Here is a 27,943-nt window from a genome sequence, read left to right as displayed (position 1 = left end):
ACGATATCCAGTGCACTGGCTCGTGTAGTGGGCGCTGATGCGGAAAACTTGAGGTATCCTGTGTTCGTTGGTGATGTGGTTGAGCAGGCGAGGTCGGGCTACGTGCAGTGCGCATCCATACCGGGAGCGGGAGGACCTCCGGCTGGTGACCTGGTCGCACGTCATCGCATGGGATAGCAAGAGACCATAACAGCGCATGCAATACGAAAAGGTGTCGCAGGTGAGTTGCCGTGACCATGGTTGCGGTGTTGCCAAGCCCAATATGTCGGTACTGGCAACGGCGGTAAGTGTGCCCGGCCTCGCCACAGTGGTAGCACAGTGGGCGGTGGTCAGGGGTGCGCCAAACGTCGGTTTTCTACGGCGCACTGCGCTGGCCCGCTGGTGAACGGTAGGTCGTCGGTGGGGGTGGTGGCGGTGGTGGCGTCTGGCGACGGAAGTGCGATGGGGCGGCGTTTTGGCTTGCGCGTGGAGAAGGGCCGTTGCGGCGGGCTGCAGCAGCATAGCTCATGACTTGCAGCTGCGGCACTTGAGGCTGAGGAATGCACAGCGATTGCTGGATCTCCTGGCGTACGACGTCTGCGATAGATTACACGTGAGACTGCGCTAAAGGAAGTAATTTTCGCAGCTCCTCTTGCGCGATCACTCGAATCGTCTCACGCAAGTCAGTGGTCCCTAGCGCTTGAATGCCGGCGTAGCTTGTAGACGAGAAGCTACGGTTATATTGCCGCGTGCGCATCTAGAGCGTCTTTTCTATCGTAGATGCTTCTGAAATGAATTCGGCGACCGTCTTTGGTGGGTTTCTGATCAGCCCGGCGAAGAGTTCCTGTTTTACTCCTCGCATCAGCAGACGGACCTTCTTCTCATCGGACATGTCGGAGTCAGCGGGGCGGAAGAGTTTAATCATATCTTCCGTGAATAGCGCCACGTTTTCATTTGGCATCTGCATGCGGGTTTTGAGGAGAGCGGCGGCCTTCTCCTTGCGCACCACACTTGCGAAAGTGGTGAGAAACGTGGCGCGAAAGACGTCTCACGTTGTAAGGCTTCGCTCATGATTCTCGAACCAGGTCCGAGCAGCATCTCCTAAGGCGAAATACACATGGCGAAGCTTGTCATCGTCTGTCCAGTCATTGAAGGCGGCGACGAGGTCGAACCTTTCGATCCAGCTTTCCGGGTCTTCCAGTGGCGATCCGTAGAAAGTTGCCGGCTCTTTGGGTTGCCGGAGCAGGAGTGGTGCAGGTGGAACCGGCGTTGACATGGTTGCCGTGGTCGACGTCAACGTCTTGGTTTTCTGAGCCTTGTACAGTAAAAGCCCGTACTCCGATGGCAGACCTTGTTGCCTGCGGCTAACTCGCTGCTCTTTGCTGGCGTTGGTGTCTTCACGGTGTGGGCTGGGTTCGCGGCTTGAAGGAGGCGTTCGGTACATGGAAGAAACAGCACCTACACCAGATGTCACGGGCTCCGGGCGTGAATGAATGGAGCACACTGCGAGTCGAATAATAAATTGTTTATTTAGGCGAACCTGTGCCCAGTAAACGGAAGGTCGGACTACAGTAGCAGTCTTGGTTTAAGAGAATTTTATTTCTGGATATATCATACACAGCCTACGTGCACACATAAAAATGGACAATGGTGAACAATGCGTATGTACAATGCAAGCTGTTATATACAGCGAAAGAACTTATAGTGTATGCAGTGACGTACAATGCGAAAATTGTTCAACAAAGACAGGACTTTCTTGCCATCAAGATGATTAAACTTAAATAAACAGTAAGGCTATATGAACAAACAAGTGGAGGTCATTCACAATGAAGGGTGATGTTTTGCATTCACTTGTGAGGACAATTTGTTCACGCGCTCAAGAACAATACTGCACAAAAGGACATGTTTCTAAGGAAGAAAAGAAAAATACACACTAATGTTACAGTGGTACAAGCTATAGCCCACCTCCTTAATAGGGGAGGAAAGGCATGGACACTCTGTTGTTTTTTACGATAATAAATCGCGTAGACAAACGTCAAAGGAAAGCCTCCTCTCCCAGCATGACTAGTTCTGTGTTAAGATGCATAAGCATTATGTTTCTTAGCCGATGTAGTAGGAGAAACATGGCTCTCTGGGGGCGTCCCCTCAGACGGGCCAGTCCCTTTTGTTTCCATAAGACGAAGGCTCCCATAGCCATTAAGAGTACGACAAAGTTATTCCTGTGGCTAGACTTCCACTGCATACTTGTTTGGAACATTTCGGTAACCATGCGCCAAAAGGTGCGTGCTACTATACATTCATGGAAGACATGGTTCAGTGTTTTGACGCCACCACATTGTGGGCATGTGGCGGAGGGCGCCACGCCCCACGCCGCAAGGCGGTTGGCCGTTGGTAAAGCCTCCCATTCCCTAAGCCAGTTTAGGTCACGGACCTCGGAGGAGAGAGACGTGTTTGTAAATGTCCAACGTCTTATCGCTCGGCATTTCCAGCGTTGTTCTTCAGATAGGCTTTTAAATGCTAATAATTCACTCATGTCGGTGGGGGACATTTTCATAAGTTCTTGAACTGAAAAATCGTTTCGCCATTGTTGCAAAGATTTTATAACATGTGTGTAATACATAGGTAGATGTTCGGCAGCTGGTCCCGTGTCGTTTACTAAACCGAAAAATCTTCTAGAGGTTCATAGCAGATACAGTAGGGGTTGGTGCCTCGATACGATGACCAGGTGTTTTTGAGAGCCAACATGCGGCACATTACATCAAGGTTGGGTACACTGAGCCCTCCCCATTTTACTGGTAGGCGGACCAAGGTTCTGGCAACAGCTTCGGCGTGGCCATCCCAAAAAAAGGAGCCGCACGCAGTAGCCACTCTCAGCAGAACCCGACGAGGTGGTCGAGCAATTCTGGCTGCATAAAACAGTGGCGCTGTTATGCTGGATTTAATTAGATAAGCTGCTTCAGTAAAAGGTAGTTGGAACGTTTTGGCAACTTCTATGCGTCTGTCCACTATGTGTTGGATTTTTTTCCATGTGGTACGGGCTACCTCACCAGTCGAGAGGAAAGTTACACCTAAGACTTTAACGCCTTGGACGATTTGGACGCCATCAGGGAACTCTTCAATGAGCAATCCAAAGCACAATGTCTTGCTTTTTCCGGGATTAAGACGTGCTCCCGACAGGTGTGGAATATACGTGTGGAATATTCGCAGAAAGGCTCTGTAGCTATCTATGTTCCGAATAAACAGCGAGATGTCATCGGCGTATGCCGCTACTTTCACTTCGCACAAGCCTGGAAGAGGAAAACCTCGTATCGAAGTGCAGTTCTGGATTTGTTTCAATAATAGATCTATGCATAATACTGTAGCGAAAACGTCGGGGTTGTTCAAAGTTAGGCGCATCAGGCGACCAGGGAGACGAATAAGTGTTGGTGAAACTCCGCGGAGGCAATCGATGAGAAGTCAACACGATGGTTTTGGGGCGCACTCATTGGGGGTTTATTTAGCTAACACAACTTCAATTTACAAAATGCACTAGGTCACAAAGACAAAACATTGAAAATGGTGGCATACCCCTCGGCTTGCATGGCTGGTCTCCGGTGGTGAGATCCGCTGTTTACCCCGACTCCGCTCACTTCAAAAAGAGCCAGAGTCGCTGCTTAAATAGGGTTTTTTTAGCGTCCACGGTGGCGTGGACCAACCAGGCAAGCCGAGGATAATCAAATCAACATGTGGTTGCCTGAAGCCTGTCTCGCGACAACACAGTGGCGGCTTCTGAAACGGGCGCGTTGTCCGAAACGGCTTTGACGCGCCCACGATCGCTCAAATTTAGGTGCCCTTTGTCCCCGGAGGACCGAAGGGGCGGCTCGCTCGTTTGAAGCACGGGGGCTCAGCGGATAGAAGAAGGAGAAAGGCACCTAATTTCTGCGGTCCGGCCCAAAGCACGGCGCGGTGCCTGCCCCAGCGCGAAGCGTTCAGTGACCGACCAGACGCGGCCCTTCCTGTTCACTCATTCTTCCTCAAGGCACGCTCCCCGAGACAAGCTAAACGGCGCCGCCAACAAGGGCATCTGGCAAAGAACAAGCTCCAGCTGCAGCTGAAAAAAAACAAGGTTTTCCGCGAGACATTCTTTTCGCGACACCTTTCCCTACGAAAGAGTGTCCCACTCGTTTTATCTGCAAAACACGACAAGAAATAGACTAAATATACAAAAAGGTTTTGCATTCAACAAGTGTGTGAGATGCTTATTTAAAAACACTTATGCATGGGTATAAAAGGTGAGAAGCTTTGAAAAAATTACATGAAAAACAATAGATGAAAAATAAAACAAAATCATTGGGCACAAAAATATATACAGAAATATATACAGAAAATGTACAGAAATTCGTGTGTCCTCATGCTTAGAAATCACGTTCATTCTCTGCAATGCTTCTTATACCCCCACGATAATTGGAGTTTGCTACCGCCCTCCCGGTCTTTACCCCCTTTTTGTACCGAATTTCCACGTGGCTATTCACTCTGTAACTAAAACTTTCCGTCATTATCCGATACTTCTCTTCGGTGGTTTTAATTTTCCAGCAATTTCGTGGAATAATCTGGCAAGCACAGCCGCCAAACACGGTCCTGAAAGCGATTTAGTCAACTCATGCCTAACATTTGGACTAACGCAACTCGTCACTGAACCCACACGTCAAAATTCTACCTCCTCCAACACTCTAGATCTTATCTTCACTTCCGAGCCTGACAAGGTTTCCAAGATGACGTTCTTGCCTGGCTTAAGTGACCATTCAGTGATTCATGGTACCTACCTCTGCCAACTAACACGCTCGTCTAAAATAACAAAAACGATAACATTGTATAACAAAGGAAACTATTCCGCCCTAAACAATGAATTTGCAGAATTCGCTACTTGCCTGCTAGCCGATTTTTCGCAGCGCTCTGTCGAGACTAATTGGTTGCTCTTCAAAAATAAAATCCATGACCTGTTCATAAAATACTTGCCCACCATTACCATCACCGAAAAAAAGACGTCCCCATGGTTCACAGCTACACTAAAACGACTCAATAATAAAAAGAAAAGACTTTTTAGATCAGCAAAATGATCTAATAACATTGCTGCATGGAACAACTACTACGCTGCAGAAAAAGCATTCAGCACGCATGCTATGAAAGAAAAACGTTCTTTTTACTCACAGACTTTGCCGGCCATGCTGACCGATAACCCGAAGAAATTTCGGAGCGTTATCAACCCTCAAAATTCCCAACCACTGGCACTGTTTGATAATCATAACCTTCCGATCCCCGAAGATGAAGCCGCCGAACAACTTAATCATTTTTTCTCTTCCATGTTCACTATCGACCCTAACGGCAACTTACCTTCATTCCATCCTCGTGATTACGACATGATGCCGGACATCACGTTTTCTCAACAGGGCATTGCTAAATTAATCGACTCATTAAAGCTTACATCTTCTTGTGGCGCTGATGGCATCAACGCTAAAATAGTCGAGAGTTCGACGGAATGCCGTCTGGTCAGGTAAAGGCATTGTTGAAAGCCCATTGTGAACAAGGGATCCGTACGGATCCCGAAACGTCTTTGTTTTTATTTGACATTGGTCAGTGACCTGTTTTTTCAACAACGCTAAAATGTTAAAAAACACACAACTCATTGTCAGTGTGATATTATGCCATATTTTTCAGCAATCACTGCCTTCAGTAGTGGTGCCGGAAGACTGGAAAGTGGGTAAAATTGTTCCAGTCCCTAAAAAGGGCCCTCCATCCCAGCCTAGCAGCTATCGTCCCATCTCGCTCACTCACGCATTTGCTCTAAACTAATGGAACATGTGATCTACTCTAACACCGTCAAGTTCTTAAACCGCCACAACTTCTTTCACCATAGTCAACATGGGTTTCGCTCAGGATTATCCTGCGGCACACAACTTGCCTTATTCTACAATGACATCAGTTCTAGCGTTGACCTAAATATACCCACCGATGCCCTCTTTTTAGACTTTGAAAAAGCATTTGACAAAGTTCCGCATCAACGGCCACTCCTCAAGCTTTCTTGCTTAAAGATTAATACATTGACGTTCAACTGGATTGGTAGTTTTCTGACTAATCGGCAACAATTTGTGTACGCTAACAACCATTCATCTAACCATTTTCCCGTAATCTCTAGCGTCTCACAGGGCACAGTACTCGGACCTCTACTTTTCTTAATTTACATAAATGACCTCCCAGCTAACATTTCATCAAATATTCGCCTGTTTGCAGATGATTGCGTCGTGTACCGTCCAATAAAAAACCCTACCGATATTGCTATACTTCAAAACGACCTTAGCCTTATTGAATCCTGGTGTAACGACTGGCTAATATCTTTAAACGTAAATAAGACATCGCTAATGTCATTTCACCGTAGGCAACATTATCAGCAAGCGACTTACACCATTTCGGGCTCTACAATCTTAACAGCAGAATCCTATAAATACCTCGGCGTAACATTCTCAAGCAACGTCACCTGGTCCACTCACGTTAACAACGTAGCATCCTCCGCTAATCGTGCGCTGGGTTTACTTCATAGGAATTTAAAACTTGCTCCCTCATCAGTGAAGTTGTTAGCTTACACCACATTTGTTCGCCCTAAATTGGAGTAGGCATGCTCGGTTTGGGAGCCTCATCAATCTAATCTATCTAACCTTCTCGAATCTGTACAAAATCACGCAGCCCGGTTCATCTACTCCGTGTACTCTAATCAATCCAGCGTTTCCGAACTTAAAACTCGTGGCCACCTCAACAACCTAGAATCACGTCGTCATATATCTGGGCTCTGTCTTTTTCACAAATTTTATCACGCTCCTTTCAACGTTCCAGCCATCTTGCCTGCTCATCGATTATCCAGCCGTACAAACCATCTTCGAGCCGTTTATCCACCGCCAGCACAAACTACTGCCCACCTTCGCTCCTTTTTTGTTGCAACCACCCGGGACTGAAACAACTTGCCTGCCTTCGCCATGCACCACTCCGACCCACATGTGTTCAAGACCGTGATTGAATCGTTAATATGTTGCTAATTATGCCCATCCCTCATGTAATACCCCGACTTGGGCCTTTGAGGTATACTAAAGAAATAAATAAATAAATATAGGTTCACTCGTCAGTACTGCAATACAACTCAGTGTCCGTGTCGTAAGCGCTGACATTCTGTTGTGCGTTGTTACCACTTGAAAATGTCTTCCAGTCGGAGAAAAGTTCAATGACCGTGTCGTAGCCTTCGCACTGCTGTACTGGAACACTGGTCTGTGTCCCGCGCTCATAATGTTGCAAACGGAGTTCTTGACCCATTCGCGAACCGCATTCGCGCACATCACCATTGGAGCCGCACTCGCACACAACACTTTGATAGAATCCCTGTTCATCACTCGTTGCACTGTTCCCGCGCACAACACTTCGATGCAATCTGCGGTCATCTCTCCTTGCACTGAACTCGCGCACATCACCACCTAGATCACGCACCTCATGATTATCATCAGACTCATCGTCCGCGTCGTCGGCATCGGAGCCCAATCGAACGTGGCAGGGCTTTAAACGCGCCACATTCACAACGTCACGCTTTTTCCCAATTTGGTCTACCACCTCCCAGTTGTTCTCGGCTACCCGGCGCACAAGACGGAAAGGTCTGTGATATTTGTGAAGAAGCTTCGTCGTCTTCCCTTTCGCCCGGGAGGGAGTCCACAAGTACACCAAGTCGCCCTGATGACAAACAACACTTCGTCGCCTAGCATCATAGCTGCGTTTTTTCTTCTCCTGCTTACGCCTCTCCCGTTCATTTACTATTTTTCGAGCCTGCCGCAGCCTGCGAGCCACTTTCATTGCATCCAGGGTGTAGTCGAGTCCACGTTGCGCGCCCGACCCTACATCCACCGGTAGTGTCGGTTCATGTCCGTGAAGAAGAAAGAAGGGAGTGAATCCAGTCGTCTCGTGGGTGGAAGAATTGTATGCAAAAAGAACGTACGGTAGGAATTCATCCCAGTCGTGGTGGTGTGAGGAAACGTACATGCTGAGCATGTCAGCCAACGTGCGGTTAAAACGCTCGCACAAGCCGTTGGCCTGTGGGTGGTATGCTGTTGTAGTGGCATGCTCGCTACCCACGAGCCGGAATATTTCTTCGGTCAAGTTGGCGACAAAGTGCTGTCCACAATCGCTTATTACTTTCTCCGGGGCACCATGACGTAGGACGATTTGTTCGACGAAAGCTCTTGCTGCTTCTGCGGCAGTGGCCACTGGACACGCGACAGCCTCGACCCATTTTGTATGGTAGTCGGTAATCACGACGATGTAGCAGTTCCCTGCTTTGGATTTAGTGAAAGGCCCAATAAAGTCCATGCTCACCTGCTGAAAAGGTTGACCTACAGGTGGGATCGGTTGGAGGAAACCGACCGGCCTCCCCAGTGGTTGCTTTCGTGTCTGGCAGTCGGGGCAGGAGAGCACGTACTTGCTTACGTACGAAAACATCTTCGGCCAGAAATATTGGCAACGAACTTTCTCCCATGTGCGCTTGAAACCTGAGTGGCCTGCCGTGGTGTCGTCATGGCAGTACCTTAAAATCTCAGATCTCAAGCACTTGGGGACAACGAGCGCCGCACGATCCTCCTGAAACCCTTTCACCCTTCGATACAGTACACCGTCGATCAACCGAAAGCTCCGTGCCGTTCTTTTAGTTTTCCTGACAACGGGCGCATCCGGGTGCTCGAGGTGCTACATAATTTCTTTCATCCATGGGTCTGCCCTCTGCTTTTTTCCAACATCCACCTGATCCAGAACCAGCAACTGTAAGTGGTTTTCTTCGCTTACAGGTGCGGGATCATGAGGAAGGCGGGAAAGCGTGTCGGCATTTCCATTCTTGAGGCCAGGGTGGTGTCGCAACGTTATGTCGAATTCCTGAAGCAACAGGGACCATCGCATAAGACGACCGTTCGGATTCCTTACTTTCATTAGCCAAGCCAGGCTGGCTTGGTCAGTCACGACCACGAACTTAGCACCAAAGACGTGTTGCCGAAACTGTCCGCAGGCGTACACAACGGCGAGACATTCTGTCTCAGTTGTACTGTAGTTCATCTCAGCCTTGTTAAGGTGGCGGCTGGCATAGGCGACGACTCTCTCTTGATTTCCAATTTTCTGTACAAGCATGGCACCAATGCCATAATCACAGGCATCAGTGTGCACCCCTATCGGCTTTCCCGGCTTAAACAGACGCAAAATTGGGGCTGTGATCAGCTTCTCTTTCAGGGATTGCATGGCCACTTCGCATTCCGCATCCCAGACGAAAGAGACATCCTTTTTGGTTAAGTTGGTGAGAGGTCGAGAAATACGAGAGAAATCTTTGATGAATCGCCGATAGTAGTTACAGATTCCGAGAAAGCTCTGTACACCTTTTTTGTTTCGTGGCTTGGAGAATTTTTCGATCGCTGCTACTTTGTCTGGGTCCGGCCGGATGCTTTCACCTGTGAGAATGTGTCCAAGATATTTGATCTCCTGGCGGGCGAAGTTGCATTTCTCGGACTTCAGTCGTAAGTTTGCCGCGTCCAAAGCCGAAAACACACTTTCCAAATTTTGCAAATGAGTTGCCATAGTCTTCGAGAAAATAACGATGTCGTCTAAGTAGGCCAAACAAACTCTCCCGAGAAGACCACTGAGGACTTTGTTAATCATTATCTGGAATGTGGCAGGGGCGTTGCACAGGCCGAAAGGGACAAGATTGAATTCGTACAGGCCGGGTCCACAGGCAAATGCGGTCTATTGCTTATCTTCCTCCTTGATGCCCACTTGCCAGTAGCCTGATGTTAGATCAAGTGTGGTGAATTATTTTGACCCCTGTAGCACGTCGAGAATATCATCGATTCGTGGCAGTGGGTGCACACCTTTTTTAGTGACCTCATTGACTCTGCGGAAATCGACGCAGAAACGCCAAGTCCCATTTGGCTTCTTCAGGAGGACGACAGGTGATGACCAAGGACTGTGAGACTCTCTAATTATCCCATCGCACAGCATTTCTTTTACTTGTTGCTCAATCTGGTGTCTTTCAAAAGGGGAATGACGATATGGGTGCTGATGAATTGGTCGAGAATCGCATGTGTCGATCACATGTTCAGCGACATGAGTCTGCCGGATGGGGTTGTCACTGCTCGTAAATAGATGGTGGTACTTCTTAATGAGCGACAGCAGCTCATCTCGTTCAGATGGCTGTAGGTGATCCCCAGTTTCTATGTCAAACTCTTGAGGCACTCGATCGTTCTCGGGGGCCGTGATTGCCAGCTGTGTGTCATGAATAGATGAAGCCCATCCGAGCTTTGTTCCGCTGAGCAGGTTTACTGGCGACATGGTAGGATTAGCTATGCGAATGAGGCCTCTCCCATGCACGATCCTCGTTATTGTGCGTGCAACCTGAAGTCCGTTTCTGAGCGTGCTGTTTGGTTCGACGAGGTGAATTCCGTCCCTTGCGACCTTTATTTCAATAGCGACTTCTGTGCGAGGTTCAATGCGAATTTGCTCGTGGCCCCGCACTGTAAGTACATCATTATGTTCGGGGGCACTTGAGTTTATACGCAGCCGGAAAATTTCACCGTTTAGTTGCAGCTCTTTCTTGGAGAAATCAATGACAAGCCGGGCAACTCGACAAAAAGGAAGACCACCGAGTAGCTTGTACGGGCAATCCTTGACCACTAAAAACGTCTCGTGAACTTTGGTGGTGCCAAATTCGAGTTTTATTTCAGCTTCACCATTGGGGGTGAGCAAGCCTCCGCCAATTCCTCGGATGAATATGTCTTTTCTCGATTTGGATGAAGCACATATTTTGTTAGCTAACTCTTCTGAGATGACATTTACGGACGAGCCGGTGTCAAATACAAGTTTTGTTTCTGTACCGTTGGCTCGTGTTTGGACTGTGAGAAGCTGACCTTCCGACAATGTGCCGATGGGGCGGCCGGGCTGGCCCCCTAGGCCCGGCCGTCCTCGTTTCCCGAAGGATTAGGCTGCACATTCTGATTGCCTAGGAGCTCCGCCTGATCGTTCCTGCCATCTCGGAACCGCTGCCAGCACTGTTGTGCTATGTGACCTATGCGGCGGCAAATCTGGCATCGGGGACGCCCGTCGTTGGCACGGGAATTTCTCTGAGGCCAAGGCATCGGGGGGCGCGATGCCTTTTAGCCGGTCAGACAGCAAGGCGATCGAGTCCGCAATCGTTTTCAGGTCTCTGTCGCGGTCGGCAGCCTCCCACGGGCAACGCAATTCGTCCGCGGCGCAAGCGGCGACACACGTAGGAGGAGGGTGCCCTGTCGCTGCGGCGGGTGCGAACCCTACGGGATGCGCGATGTTTTGCATCTACGACTGCGATCCGGTAGAATACTGGATGCCAATCGGTTGTGACCCCGACGCACGGCTCATCAAAGCTGCCAGATTTATGAATTGCAAAATTTGGAGGAATGCAGCGCAGCTCTCCGGGTTTGCGATTATCATCTTCTCCAGAACATCCGGGCGCAAACCGCGCATAAGGTGCCGCAACCGATCATCTTCCGTCATGGACGGGTTCACTCTTGCACACAGCTGTACGATGTCATAGTAGTACTGCTCGGGGGTTTCGGACGGCAATTGGGTGCGGTTTTGTAGCCGCAAATGGGTGATCTCGACTGAGTGGCGACTCGTAAAGGACGTTTTTAGTAGCGTCGCCCATTCTTTTTTCATTTATTTAGCCCTTAAAGGCCCGAAGGCATTACATAAGGGGGGAAAAGTAACAAGATTGGGTACAATGTTACACAGGATAAGTAAGTAAATAAATAAATAAATAAATAAATAAATAAATAAATAAATAAATAAATAAATAAATAGATAAATAAATAAATAAAAGCAAATAAGTTTACACAGGAGACAGGAATCAGAAATCACATGAACTAACTTGAACAAGATAAAAAAGAATACACAATGCTTTACATATATTAAACAATTGCAGAGCAAAACTGAGTGCAATTCTAAAACGATTGGCGATAAACACGAAGTAGTTGAGATTATCAGGAGAGAGGCTTGAAAAAATGTTCGTTCAGTTTAATGCGGAACGTTTCCCTGTCGGCGCATGAAGCGGAGTCATCCGGTAAGGCATTCCTGAGGGCTATTGCATTAGGAAAAAATGAGATGATAAATGCTGTCGTCCGGCCATTTATGCGTGCAATGGGCCTGCTGTGATTTATGCGCGATGAAGTTCTGTGAGCAGATTGGAGCAACTGATATCTTTTCATTTCATTTCATTTATTTCGCCCTTAAAGACCCGAAGGCATTACATAAGGGGGGACAAGTAACAAGATAGGGTACAATGTTCAACAGGATAAGTAAATAAATAAATAAATCAATAAAATCAAATAAGTGTACACAGGAGACAGGAATCAGAAATCACATGAACGAACTAGAACAAGATAAAAAAGAATACACAATGCTTTACATATGAGCGTGGATGATAGTAGAAGTGGTGCAGAAGGCATAGACGGGTGATCAAACGGCGGGATTCAAGAGTTGGAAGAGAAAGAGAGTGTTTTAGCTCGGTAACGCTGGTTTTGTGTGAGTATTGCGAAGATATGAAGCGAGCTGCGCGATTTTGGATGGACTCTAATTTAGTTGTTAAGTAGGCTTGTGAAGGATGCCAGATTAGTGAAGCATATTCAAATTTAGGTCGTACGAAGGTAATGAAAGCTAGTTTTTTTACGTCGGAGGATGCGCACTTCAGGTTGCGTCGAAGGTAGCTGAGTGTACGGGATGCTGTAGAGCAGATGGAATTCATGTGGGTGGTCCGGGATAGCGATGAAGTCAAGTGGACGCCAAGATATTTGTAGCATGATGCGGAAGCTATGGGCACGGCGTTAATAGAATATATGTTGGCAAGTACGGCACGCTTGCGGGTAAATGATAATGATTTGCACTTATCTATGTTTAGGGGCATAAGCCATTTATTGCACCATGAAGCAATTGAGTCGAGGTCGCGTTGTAGCTTATTAGCATCGGCATCGGTTATTAACATCGGGCTATTGATTACGGTGTAGATGACGCAATTGTCAGCGAAAAGTCGGATATTAGATTTAACGTTAGCCGGCAAGTCATTAATGTAGATGAGGAACAGAAGGGGCGATAAACCGGCACCTTGCGGCACGCCGGATGTTACCTTAGCAAATGCTGATTGACAGTTATTAGCTGACGTGAACTGCATCTTCCCACGTATTAGGGGCACCGGTTAGAATTTGAGTAGTGTGCCACTTTTTCGCAAATCCGTCTGAAGCCAGATATAGAAATTTCACCTTCGTGGCTTGGTCCCAATTGTTAAGCGACGCTACACGTTCGTAGTAAAGTAGCCACTCGGATATACATTCCTCCGGCGCGCCTCTAAAGACTGGTGGTCCGACGAAAGGTTTAGCTTGGGGGGTAGGCATAGCAGAGAAGAAGGTAGGGGGTTCCGTCATAGTAGAGCAGTCAGAGGTAGGTTTCTTATATTTGTTGTTGACTCGGGGCATAATTTCAGAGCGGGACACGTGCTTACCCAGCACCTCCATTACTTTGTAGCGAGAACGTCGGGGTTGTTCAAAGTTAGGCGCATCGGACGACCAGGGAGACGAATAAGTGTGGGTGAAACTCCGCGGAGGCAATCGATGAGAAGTCAACACGATGATTTTGGGGAGCACTCATTGGGGGTTTATTTAGCTAACACAACTTCAATTTACAAAATGCACTAGGTCACAAAGACAAAACATAGAAAATGGTGGCATACCCCTAGGCCTGCATGGCTGGTCTCCGGAGGTGAGATCCGCTGTTTACCCCACCTCCACTCACTTCAAAAAGAGCCAGAGTCGCTGCTTGAATAGGGTTTTTTAGCGTCCCCGGTGGCGTGGACCAATCAGGCAAGCCGAGGATAATCAAATCAACATGTGGTTACCTGAAGCCTGTCTCGCGACAACACAGTGGCGGCTTCTGAAACGGGCGCGTTCTCCGAAACACCCTTGACGCGCCAACGATCGCTCAAATTTAGGTGCCCTTTGTCCCCGGAGGACCGAAGGGGCGGCTCGCTCGTTTGAAGCACGGGGGCTCAGCGGATAGAAGAAGGAGAAAGGCACCTAATTTCTGCGGTCCGGCCTAAAGCGCGGCGCGGCGCCTGCCCCGGCGCGAAGCGCACAGTGACCGACCAGACGCGGCCCTTTCTGTTCACTCATTCTTCCTCAAGGCGCGCTCCTCGAGACAAGCTAAACGGCGCCGCCAACAAGGGAATCTGGCAAAGAACAAGCTCCAGCTGCAGCTGAAAAAGAACAAGGTTTTCCGCGAGACATTGCCTTCGCGACAATACAAAGAGGATTGCGGAGAGGGGACAGCCTTGTCGAATGCCCCTACTTACTGCAATAGGTTCAGATGTATAGCCATTCACTACTAATGACGTTTCTAAGTCTGTGTATAGTAAGCGGAGGATGTCGGCTAAATGTGCTGGGAAGCCATAACACTCAAGCACAGCGAAGAGATAGTTCCATTCTACGTGATCAAGAGCTTTTTCCTGATCCAAGGAAACAAAAATGCCAGATATTTGTGTTCTTGTAGCGTACGTAAAAAGATCGCGAGTCAGCGCAAGCGAGGAATAGATCGTACGACCTGGGACACAGCATGTTTGTATGTCGCTTACTATTTCCGGCAAAATGGTAGTTATGCGGTTTGCAAGGATGGCTGTCAATATCTTATCCGAACTAAGTAGGGAAATGGGCCTCCACGCCCTTGGATCGGACGGCTCTCCCTCGCTTTTAAGTAAGAGTATAACTCTGCTCTCTCGAAACGTATTCGGTCTGATTCCGTCAGCAAGAAGCCCATTTAGCATTGTCAAAAGGTGGACTTGTATGGTTTCAAGGAAGGTTTTGTAGAAACTCAAAGGTATCTCGTCAGGGCCGGTGGCGAAGGTTGCGTTCATGTGCTGAAGCACAAAGCGTAATTCATCCAGCGTCACTGGCCTGCACAGACCATCGCGGAGCTCCTCCGGTACGCGGGAAATTCCCGCGCAAAACTCGTTAACTATGGTGGTGTAGTTCACGTCGCTCGCGTTCACCGCCCTGAAAAGATTCAAAAAATGTGTTTTTAAGACCCTCATTGTGTCTTCTGCTCGTGTAGACTGTTCGCCGTTCGGCAACTGAACGAAAGGAACATGCATTTGTTCACCCAAGAAGCCGTTGCGAACAATTCGAAGAACCGCTGGATCTGAAACCGGTCGTCCGTTGATAAAAGACTGCGCAGCTGTGCGCGAACTAAAAAGTTCGTACCGCGCCTTTAACTGATCGAGATAGTCATGCATTGCGAACGCCAGCGTCTTGCCTCTGCGTACAATGCGCGCTTTTCGTAGCGTGTCGTTTATCTCTGTCGTCAGGCGTGCTTTCCTTTCGCGCCCCTCTTTGATAAGCTTGGCACGCCAACTGTGTTTCAATGGGTCCCAGCTGCGGGGTTCAGGCGGCCTATCGCACGCTTGCTCTAGTGCATTGCGCAGTAATGTTACGCTTTCCGGGTCGTGCACGAGTGTGGTGTCCATTTTCCAATGGTTTCTAAAGGTAGTGGACTGTTCAAAGAAAAGTCTTACAGACACTGGAAAGTGGTCTGTAATGCATGGAGCGTCTGGTGGGAAATGTAGGACTTCGCAGCTTAGGACATGTGTGGCTAGCACTTCAGGAAAATAGTAGCGATCTAGCCTGGTCATGTTGGAACCCCGTTGCCATGTTGCAACGAAGTCATTTCCGTAAGTGTCGACCCACGCATCCCTGAGCTTGAAGTTGCGGATGGGTTGTCGCAATGCGCTAACTCTGCTACATTGTCGGCTTTCTCTGCATCAGCGCGCATCTCTGTCGGTGTCCTTAACACAGTTAAAATCCCCTACTAAGAAAGTGGGGTAACTGTCAAACATAAATGAGTCGAGTGAATTGAAAAAAATCGGCCGTGCCCCCACGTTGAGCTAGGGCATATATTACGAGCGCCCTTACTCGTCTGCCGTGAAGGTCAAAGTCTACCGATATTGTGCGACCGTCAAGAAGCAATGACATGCACAACATAAACACAGTGTGCTCCTCGACGTAACGCTGGTGTCAAAAAAACAACTCCAACTCCACACATGTTTGAATTGGTCAGCGAAAAAAAGGCTTCGACTCCAAAATGCGTACAAAAGGATTCTACATCAGAAGGGGTTCTAAAGTTACATTCCTGTAGGAAGAGGATATCGACATGACGCGATCTTGCGAAGTGCATGACTTCTCTCTGCTTATCTTGGCGTCTGAAACCCCTGACGTTTAAGGAGAGAAAATGCACCGTAGCCATTTTGAAAAGGGAGTGTGCGCGCAAACTTCAGCAAAACCCCTTGCAGAGGGTGGGGCGAGCGCTCTACGAGTGAACATGACTAAATAAAGAATTGCTCTGACATTGTCAGAGCATTAGCGAGTTTTAAGGGCTTACTACTGTCCGTAGAGCCATCAGAGTCCGTGGTCAGTGGGTGGGCACGTTTCGTGACTGGACGGTAAACTTCCATGGCGCTGGCACCGACACTCGCACCAGCAGTCGCACCTGTAATCTGGTAAATGGTGTTAGACAGGCTTAGTTTACGGGTCTGGGCCGAGGATTTGCCGGCGCAGGCGCTCGGTGTTTTGTAGGTGGCATAATCACCGTCGTGGTCTTGACTGGGCCGTTGACCGGAGTTTCTGCACGTCCCGTTGTTCGGGTGCCGCGTCCTATCGAAGCTCTCGGCACCTAACTGATCGCAAACAATCTGTTTGCTTAACTGATCGCAAACAATCTGTTTGCATAAGAGACGAAAAATCATGTTTTCTTCCCATAATAAACGGTGTACCACAGGGTAGTGTATTAGGTCCGCTGCTCTTTAATGTCTATGTTAATGACATTACTAATATTACCACCTCTGTTCAATTTATCATATACGCGGATGACACTACACTTCTTGTTTCTGGTCCGGATTCACAGAAATTAATAAGACAATGCAACGATCTACTGGTTAAGTTATCTCAATGGTCGATTGCTAACTGCCTTAAAATAAATCCTACAAAAACTAAAGTAATGTTATTTCGCGCTAAAAACAAATCTCTGACTTGCCAACAAACGTTATTATTTGCTGGTAAAGAACTTCAAATTGTTGATGAACATAAATTACTAGGCGTTACTTTTTCTTCGCATCTTACTTGGGATAAACACGTAGAAAATATCTGTAAAAAACTATCAGCTATAACAGGTGCTTTATCTAGATGTAGGTATCTTCTTCCACCGAAAGCAAAACTTAACATTTATTATGCTCTATTCTTTTCTCATTTAAGTTATTGTAGCTTAGTCTGGGGGACTACTGGGAAAACAAACATTATGAAATTATTTTTACTGCAAAAAAGGATGATTCGGCACATTGACAATATGGGCTTCTTAGAGACAACACGGCCAGCTTTCCTAAATCATAGAATCATTAAAATAGAACATCTTTACACTTTTCGCCTACTTTATTCCTTTTATTTCTCTAAAAAATATCTTCATAATTTTCTTGCGTCTACTGCATCGTTGACACCTAGAATCACTTCCGCCAATACTAGAAACAGTGACATGTGGTATGTTCCTAGATTTCGCAATAATTATAGGCTACAATCATTAGAGCACAACTTGCCGCATATTTTAAATAAATACAAAGACGTCAAGTGCTTCTCAGCCAAGGAACTCAGGACTCTCTTTGTTAACATGTGATGACTTAACGTATTACTATTATTGTTTTCTATGTTTCACTTGTCAGAGCAAATTGTGTATGATTTCCTGTCTTCTTCTGCATTGAATTTTTGTTTTCATTGTTTTTCAATAATTTCAGATATTGTTGTGTACATTTGCCACATATGCCTTGTAACGGACCATCGACCCCGTCAAGCTGTTTGACAACAGCTTTTAGTCGATGGTATCCGCCAGAATCTTTGTATTTCTGGAAATAAATCTATCTATCTAACCTCGGTGCTGCTGGTGGCGCCAACTATGTCGGAACAGTAGCCCTCGTGGTCTCTGCTAAGTACGGGCACACTGGCGTCGACTTTGGATGAGCTGTGGTCTTCATAGGCGTCCGGCGAAAAGTCGCTGGTCTCGGACAGGTCGTGAGGGGTTGACAAGGCTTTCTCAGACAGGGGACGCAGGTCTCCTGCGTCTTGTGGTTCAGTATGGGCGTCAGTGTCGCTTGTGTCGGTTCGCTCTCAGGCTCGAGCGCCGGATAATCATCTTGCAATGCGGGCGTGAGGTCGGTACACGCTTGTTCTTCGGTTGCCGCTGCTGCAGCCACTGCGAAGGACTTCGGACGTACGCAGTTGGCTGCTGCATGGCTGCCCGAGCACTTGCGGTATGGTTCTGCGCATCCCTCTGTGGCATGTCCAACACGTTGCAGTGCGTACAACGGGGCGTGGCACAGTCTTTGGCAATGTGGCCAGCATTTCGGCATTTAGAGCCCACTTTCTTGACAGCCCGGTAGTCACACATAACATTGTAGCCTTGAACTGCCAGAAAGTTCGGTATTTGGCTTTTCATTTCCACTCGCGCTACACGGACACTTGTGCCTACCTCAGGGCGGCCCTTGAACACTGGCTCGTGGATATGTTGCACGTTGCCGTAGGCGGAGAGAGCAGTCGCTAGGGTCGCGTCGCCTACCTACAGCGGTACTCGGAAGACTGTGACGTGGACTATTTTAGGACCGACGCTGACTAGTGGAACTGATACGCCATTCAAGTGAATGGCGCCCCGGCTCTTCAGCTTGGTGGCTGCGTGGACGTTTGCGGCTGCGGCGTCGAACTTTGCTCCTCCCATGTGCTGGAGGGACTTGATACCGGCTGGGCCGGTTACGGCTTCGAGGGCATCTATGATGTCATGGACGGTGCTCCCCTCTGGGGTGCTGAATTTAAAGCAATAAGCTTTCGGCAGTGGCACTGCGAAAGCCATCACACTTTTGTCCTGGCCCTGGCTCCCACGGCTTGCGCTGTGGTGCCCGGGCGTTGAGTCACGATGAAGGCCTGGACAGAGCCGGGGGATGTCCAGGGGTTCGCGCGATGCTCGATGAGATGGGGTCGATGACTGGCAGCGTGCCTGGTCGCGGGCATCCCGGCACCAGGTAAGCGGCGAACGGAGCATTGGCGGTGATCAACAACTGATGAGCGTCAAAGTGCGCCGGCATTTATACTCTTGTCATCCAATCTTCTAGCGTTATCGCTGGCGGTGATGAGTGCTGCAGAATAATTTATACAGTTCGCGGAGTGGGCGTGATCTTATCGAAATGAGCTACTACAGTCCCGAAACTTCTCGAAAACTGCAGGCGCGGTTTGCGCTGAGAATTGTGTAGTGTATTGGGGCGATAACACAACTTGAGAAATAAAACGTGACGGTATATATATATATATATATATATATATATATATATATATATATATATATATATATATATATATGTTGTGATGAGTGAGACAGAGAACAAGATACGAATACAACACCCGATCCTGGGCCAGCTGTTCTTATTCTGACTTCGTTCTTCTCTTCTTTGCTCTAGCTATCCAAGCGCCGAAGCACCAGCGTCTGTCTTTCTTGGTCATGACACTCGGCCATGACTGCGCGCGCGCGGATCTGTCGGCAAAGTTTCTGGTGGGCGGGCTTGGCTGCATCGTGGTGGTCGGCCGCGACCACGATGGAAGTTTGTCGAAATTGACTCCGGCGGCCGACACTGGCTATGTCGCCCGGGTCATTCGTCATGTCGTGGTGAGGACTGGGTCCTGGTTGGTTCCTTTGTTGATGATGACTCCGCGGGACGACATTGACTGTCGCGTGGCAGTCTACAGCCTGGGCCACGCTGCGACTTTTCAGAGGAAGTTGTTCGACTCCGGTTTTCATTTGCAGGACCGAGCAGGCATTCTCGTGGTAGAAGTTTCCAGCGGTGGTGTGGTTTTCTTGGAGATGATTCTGGCGGGCGGCCCCGACTGGATCAACGTGGTCGGAGGTTGATCACAGAATATAAAGTTGGGCATGTTGGTAAGACATACTTATTCGACGTAGCGCGTTTTGAAACATAGGACAAGGGAAGGGACAGAAGGGAGCGCTTACTTCCAACAAACTTTATTTCGAGGAGCGTACATATATATGCTCATGAAATTCGAAAACAACAGACAAACAGATGAAAAACCCTCTATTTCCATGCGCTAAAAACTTATGATCTCAAAAACGACAATTCTTTTTCACAAAGACCGAGAGAAGGAATGCTGACGCAGTTCAGCTGTAATCTACTGATCCTTTCTGCTTCAATAATCTCCCTTGTCCTATGCCCTATGTTTCAAGAAGTGCTACGTCGATTAGGTGTGATCTCAGAACGCTTCCGTTTTTCCCACCACATTTTAGAAAACAGGGCAGGAAATGGTGGATCCGGCAACGAAACCAGTAGCATCTTGTGCAGCCATCTGCGCAATTTTATGCGGATCTAGAGACGTTTTTCGGTGCGATTACACATCTTCACGAACTTGGGGTGAAGTCCTCGTGCTGACCTGTGGCGTGGCTCATGCGAAGTGACTTGCGTAGTCCGTGACTTACGCAGCGTTGTCGCTATGGGGCTCCCGGAATTCTAAAGTCAGCGATTCTTGAAGCCACGCTGCGTACTGACGGGAGATCCTCGACGGAAGCTGTTCCGAAAATCAGAGACTCTACCAATTCAGGCAGTGCATGCGTCGCACGCATATTCTCTTCCAGCTGCTTGGATGGGATGTTATTAGACTCAGCGGAAAGACCTGTCTCATCAGGTGGTAGAATGTCCAGTAGGATGGGGGCCGTTGCCTCTAAGTCGACCGGACGACCTGCGTTGGGGCCTATTGCACAGTGTTGCGCAAAGCTTGCCATCAGGGACCCACCGAACACAGCTGCACCGTCAGGCCGGTGCTCCTCAGGAGCTCTAAATACGACAGCAGAAATGTCTGTGCAAGGCAGAGTTACATGATCGTGATTGTTCCCTACATCTTGGTCACCGAGAGATGTCATGATGGTAGGCACTCGAATCGCATCCTCTAGGTCAGGCTTTTCCCGAGTTCCGTCCTGAGAGAAGGTCGAGTTACATGGACAGTTGGCACAGGGCATCGGACCGAAAACAGCTATAAGCTTGACGCTCCACTCCGCCCATGACTGCTGTTTCCAACCTTCATACCGGTGCCACGCCGCTGCACCTTCCCGAAGCCGGTCTATGGCCACATACAATTTTCGCTTCTCTGTCCAGGCCGCGCGCATTGCTAGCGCGTTGACGTTTGCCACCCAGCTGTCGGCGTCGTTCCGGACCCCGTCGAATTCCGGCAGTTCATAGGTGGACGGAAATGGTGGGGCGGCACGTGAGAATGCTGATATCACTGAGGCAACGCCGTCGAGCTGGTCTGAGAGCTGCAGGAGGGTGCCCCAAAGCTGCCTGCGTTGCTTCAATGAGCTTGCCTCAAGGTCGTGCGAGGCAGCTACGTCCAACACGGCGTTAGTGGCATGCAATTCTGGCAACATTGTAGAAGCTCGCTCGGAGATTGACGCTGTCAGTTCGTTAGTCTTGACGCGGAGTATATATATAGCGCGATGGCACGCCGCAGGTTCGCGGCGCTGTCGTGTATGAAGTCTGAAGCGTTGGTGATGGTGGTCTTTGAATGAGTAGCGGTTGCAGCACTCACGCCGGTGAGATTGACGTGCAGAGAAGCCTGGAAGGCGTTCCCTTGCAGCTCGTATGTTGAAAGAGTGTGGCAACGGTAATGTAGGCCATGCGAAGCGTGAGCGGCATTCCCAAAGGACCGGAGCCGGTGTGGATCCCTGCCGTGAAATGGTGGCAGGGTGTCAATAGGCTCATGCCCTACAACCCCAGGGGAGGACTGGACGCCGTCCACTGGTGGTTCGAAGGGTAGCTGAAGCGGCGGGTGGGACCCCATTGACAAGAAAGCGTGGACGGCGTTACTCGATGGAGAAGCCCGCACTGCCGACGAACCACAAAGACACGTACCAGTGGCTTCCCGCAGAGGGTTCACTTGTCGACTGCGCTGACGGCAGAATCCATAGACAAGGACGCGTGGACGGCGTCCCTTGTGAATTTGTACCGGTAGCGTGTACTGCAGCCGCCGAGGAGGCCTTGACGCCGTCTCCGAACGGTGGTGGCAGTGGCGGCAGGTGAACAGCTGCCGAGGAGGCCTTGACGCCGTCCTCAAGCGGTGCTTATCACGGCTGTCCTAGATGACGAAGCCGGGACGTAAGACTTCTTCGTCGGCTGCGCCATTGTGATGAGCGAGACAGAGAACAAGATACAACACTCGATCCTGGGCCAGCTGTTCTTATTTTGACTTCGTTCTTCTCTTCTTTGCTCTAGCTACCCGCGCGTCGAAGCACCAGCGTCTGTTTTTCTTGGTCATGATAATATATATATACATAAATAAATAAATAAATAAATAAATAAATAAATAAATAAATAAATATATATATATATATATATATATATATATATATATATATATATATATATATATATATATATATATATATATATATATATATATATATAAGCGTGTGTGTTTGTGTGGAGAAGAATAACTACGGTTGCCGCAAGGTTATAAATATGAAAGTAGACGCACTTTCACATAACTGTTTATTCTGCCGACGTTTCGACGGGAGCCCCGTCTTATTATGCCTTATTCAAGGCATAATAATACTTACACATGTTCGTTTCTTCTTATTGCCTGTCGAGACAGGCGGGAAGTGGTCGAAAGAAAAGTAAAAAGAAAAAGAAACAACGAAACGGGGGGAGAAACGTTAAAGAAATATAAAATAATCTTGGAGAAGAAGCAAGACCGACAGGGCGGAATTAGAAAGGGGCAGCATCTCAACAGAGTAGAGCGGAGGTAGACGAGCAATGCCATCTTTGTTGACAATACCCCCCCCCCCCCCGCACCCACTCTTACCCAAGTGGGCAGTGTGCCGCCGTTCTTGTATTTCACCTTCCCGTGTAATCCGCTGGTGGCTCGTTCCACTTTGAAGTTTAGGACAAGTTGATGGGGAGAGCTTAAGCGCTTCGAGTGCGTGCTGGTGGCGTCGGGAGGCATGAAAAAGCCAGTAATTGAGGCGCCGCCATCAATATTCATTATATGCAATGGTTCCTGTCAGTGAAGGAACAGAAAATGTGCGTTAAAAAAGGGGTAGGGGAGGGACTGTACGACATCCAGGACCGCTTATCTGTGCGTTCCGGCTGTGCTTGAAGAGGCAAACCATTTCTTTATTATCAGATGCACAGGCTAGAAGCTTTGTTAGCGGGTAATAGTATTGTCGTAATGAGAACGGACTGATTAGAGGGAAGCGTTTGCGCCTTTAGTGGTCGTAACGCTGACAGAGTACATGGGTGCTCATTTATTCCGTATTTTATCGTGTTAAATTTGTAGATAAAATAAGATTCCCGTTGTTCCCCATCTCGGATTGTTCGAAAATTGTTTCTTATAGTGTAACCCTGATGTCATCAAAGCTGTGGTCTTTTAATGTGCTGTGTTTTGAAAGTGAAAAGCCTGGCAGGAATCGTACATGAGCCCGATTATTGCTGAATCTAATTCTAAACGAAGTGTCTGTCTGGCCCACGTATTGCTTGTTACATACCCCACATTCCAGGAGGTATATGACGTTGTCTGAGTCACAGTCTAGTGCACCTCTTATCCTGTGCTTAAAATTCGAGTGGGTGCTTTTCGCCACTGTCGTTGTCTGCATGTGTTTGCATACCTTACATCTGCTTTTTCCGCAAGGGCAACACCCTATCTGAGATTTCACGCCTATCTTTGAATTTATTAAATGATCCTTTATATTTTTCGGCCGTCTGTATACCACACAAGGAGGAGAAGTGAAAATTTTGGATCGTCGCACACTCTGTTACAATATGTTAAAGTGTTTTCTTAGGACCTTGTTTATGTTTGGTGGGTTGCTCATGAAAGTTAATAGCAAGTTTTGGTTGCGGTGTTGGTCGGCGTTTTTCTGGTGGTACAGAAGAATGTGGTGGTCCAGATTTTCAGATTTTTTGATGGTGTCATCGATGGCACCCACAACCCTGTCGCATATCCTAGCAAAAAAGTAATTCAAATCTCAACAAGACTTGTACTCGCATTGAACAGCTTTGAATTTAACAACCAGTACTACCTTCAAATCAGCGGCACGGCATTGGGTACAAGAATGGCCCCAAACTACGCTAACATATTCATGCACCACATAGAGTCCAACTTTTTTTCATCTTGTCCAACTTTATTTCATCAAAACATTATTCTATAAACGGTACCTAGATGATATATTCATAATTTGGACACATTCGGAAAACGAGCTCCTCAAATTCATACAGGCATTTAACCAAGTACACCCCAGCATTTATATTTTGCACACTCCTACTCTAACACTGAAATAAACTTCCTTGATGTACTCATTCGAGTTGACAATAGTGCGTAGGTAACTAGCGTATACAGAAAACCAACGGACGGGCAACAATACCTGCACTTCGAAAGCGGCCACGCGCGACATTGCAAGACCAGCATTCCCAATTCCCAAGCACACAGATTCCGACGAATCTGCTCCCACACCAAGGACTTCCACAAAAACAGCACACATATGCAGTACTCCTTAATCAAGAATACCCGCCAGCTGTCATCGATGACTCCATCAAAAAAGCTGAAAATCTAAACCACCAGATTCTTCTCAACCACCAGAAAAACGCCGACCAACACCGCAACAAAAACTTGCTATTAACTTTCACGAGCAACCCACCAGACATAAACAAGGTCATAAGAAAACACTTTAACATATTGGAACAGAGCGTGCGACGATCCAAAATTTTCACTTCTCCTCCTTGTGTGGTATACAGACGGCCGAAAAATGTAAAGGATCATTTAATAAATTCAAAGATAGGCGTGAAATCTCAGATAGGGTGTTGCCCTTGCGGAAAAAGCAGATGCAAGGTATGCAGACAACGACAGTGGCGAAAAGCCCCCACTCGGATTTTAGGCACAGGATAAGAGGTGCACTATACTATGAATCAGACAACATCATATACCTCCTGGAATGTGGGGTATGCAACAAGCAATACGTGGGCCAGACAGACACTCCGTTTAGAATTAGATTCAACAACACTCGGGCACATGTATGATCCCGGCCAGGCCTTCCACTTTCAAAACACAGCACAGTGTAACCCTGATGTCATCCAAGTGTAATAGTGTAACCCTGATGTCGTCCAAGCTGTGTTGTTTTAAACACCACAGCTTTGATGACATCAGGGTTACACTATTAGAAAACAATTTTCGAACAATCAGAGAACGGGAACAACGGGAATCTTATTTTATCTACAAATTTAACACGATAAAATACGGAATAAAAGAACACCCAGGCGCTCTGTCAGCGTTACGACTACTAAAAGACGCAAACGCTTCTCTCTAATCAGTCCGTTCTCGTTACGACAATATTATTACCCGCTAACAAAGCTTCTAGACTATGCATCTGACAATAAAAAAATGGTTTGCCTCTTCAATCACAGCCGTAACGCACAGATAAGCAGTTCCGAATGTCGTACAGTTCACGCCCCCCCTTTTTTAACGCACATTTTCTGTTCCTTCACCGACAGGAGCCATTGCATATAATGAATATCGATGGTGGCGCCTCAATTACCGCCTTTTTCATTCCTCCCGACGCCACCAGCACGCACTCGAAGCGCTTAAGCTCTCCCTATCAACTTGTCCTAAACTTCAAAGAGGAACGAGCCACCAGCGGATTACATAAGAAGCTGAAATACAAGAACGGCGGCACACTCCCCACTTGGGGAAGTGTGGGTGGGGGGGAGGTATTGTCGATAATGATGGCATTGCTCGTCTACCTCCGCTCTACTCTGTTGAGATGCTGCCCATTTCTAATTCCGCCGTGTGGGTCTTGCTTCTTCCCCTAGACTTTTTCATATTTCTTTAACGTTTCTCCTCCCGTTTCGTTGTTTCTTTTTCTTTTTTTTTCTTCCGACCCCTTTCCTCCAGTCTCGGCAGGCTATAAGAAGACACCGAACATGTGCAAATATTATTATGCCTTGAAAAAGGTGGGGCTATATATATATATATATATATATATATATATATATATATATATATATATATATATATATATATATATATATATATATATATATATATATATATATAATATTGACTGACGAGTGAAGTAGATTTGGCCCCCACTCGCGAAAGAGTTGGTATGCCACTGACACAATGGTTTCTTTCACCTGCGCCCAAATCTTAGCACACAAGTTTACAGCATATTCGCTTTCATCAAAAAAGCAGCCGACGCGGCCAGGACTCAATCCCGTGACCTGCGGATCAGGAGCCGAGTACCTTAACTACGAAACCACCGTGGTGGGGCATGGTGAATTCACGAACTCGCCCAAACTCTAATCGGCGTAAACTGGGCTTGCTTCTGACAGCTTTAATCTGCCTGAGAGTGAGAATGACATAGTAGTTTTCCATGGTATGATATGTTTTAGTGCACACCTATAAGATCAAAAACGGCTCCACCGTAGTGGTCTAAGAGCTAAAGTACTCGTATGTTGATCCACGCAGGTCGCAGAATTGAATACCGGCTGTGGCGGCTGTAGTTTTGTTGGAGACGAAATTGCTGTAGGCTATAATATAATCATACAGTGGTTTTGAGACGTTAAACCTCACATATCACTCATAATAATGAAAACTGCAATTTAAAAATGCTACGAACTCAACTTCGAATAAAAATATCTTTATTATCGAGCTACTGCTGTCGAGGCTAGCTATTTGGGCGTAGTGAAGTGTGTCTGGTTAGAGCAGTCGTCAGTTAATGCGCTTTGCAGCGAGCGTCGATAAGTGTACTCGGAAATGACACAAGAGCTGAAGTTCATGCTCTCAGAGTGACCCGTGTGACAGCGGTGTTAGTTTTCTTATGTATATTAGCCAGCTGGGTGGCGGTACCTTCTTGAGAGCATCGCTTTTGTCACGTTCCAAAAAAAAAAAACGTGACAACATGTGCCCTTCCATAACAAATCTGCTATTTACGCAAGCACAACTTCCCCGCTTCCTCATACGATTATTTTAATTCTCATAGACAAAGCAACATGAAAGTTTCCGATGACGATGATATTTGATCTAATCTGTCGCGAATATTCTGGCTTTTCTGTTTATGGATTCCTTTCAGCGAAACCCTAGTAATTGTATTTATCTTATTTTTACGCAGATTTTCTACCCTACGGCATGTGCTTCCTGAGGCAAGACAATGTTGCGCAATAAAATATAACGCGAAACCTTTGTTTTCGTTTCATTTTTATTTTTTCAGGGCTTGACAGATATTTTCACTTGCATAATTAGCACGTGTATTTTGTCTATGCCTGGTTCTGTGTACACGTATAGTAAAAAAGTCACAGCCTCGCAGCAAAGGCGAAGCGATCAACAAAGTGTAATGTCACGCGAAGAATGGTTTTAGGAATGAGGTGTTGGAACATGTCACCATGTTCCTAACTGTGGTGATCTCAGGTAACGTGGTCCTGGCTGGGGCCATCCAACTCTAAGAACACGAGTCGAGGAGCCAGAGTAGGTGTAAAGAAGCGTCTATGTAAGTATTTACATATTTAAAGTAATGTGTAGCAGCATGAAACAGATTAAGCACCCCCCGAGCGCCTCTGTGCTCGCTTTTTGTGCAATCTCACTTCCCAAGATTCCCTGCGAGGGAAGAGAATTGAGTTCAGGTGCCTCGAATAGGATTGTCCGCTTCCAGTCTGCCCCCGAGCAGATAGTCAAACCTCCTTCTAGGAAAGTGCAAGTGCGCGCGCACCTTGTTCCAAGGGCAGAGCTATACGGTTCACCTCACCAAAAAAACTTTTACTTTTCAGGAAGTTCCGCGTATCGCA

At 47.5% G+C, this 27,943-nt stretch overlaps 1 long non-coding RNA gene across 1 annotated transcript; it reads left to right on the top strand.

Moving 5' to 3' along the window:
- Window positions 1-27,340, top strand: LOC142786829 (uncharacterized). Its single transcript, XR_012889172.1, has 2 exons — window positions 1-220; window positions 27,274-27,340. It is a non-coding gene; the product is annotated as an uncharacterized LOC142786829 (long non-coding RNA).
- Window positions 27,341-27,943: the final 603 nt, after the last annotated feature.

This window comes from Rhipicephalus microplus, unplaced genomic scaffold (genome assembly GCF_043290135.1).
Source record: "Rhipicephalus microplus isolate Deutch F79 unplaced genomic scaffold, USDA_Rmic scaffold_34, whole genome shotgun sequence".
NCBI lineage: Eukaryota > Metazoa > Arthropoda > Arachnida > Ixodida > Ixodidae > Rhipicephalus > Rhipicephalus microplus.
Note: the sequence above shows the minus strand (reverse complement) of the source record. Positions and strands in the feature narration are given on the sequence as shown.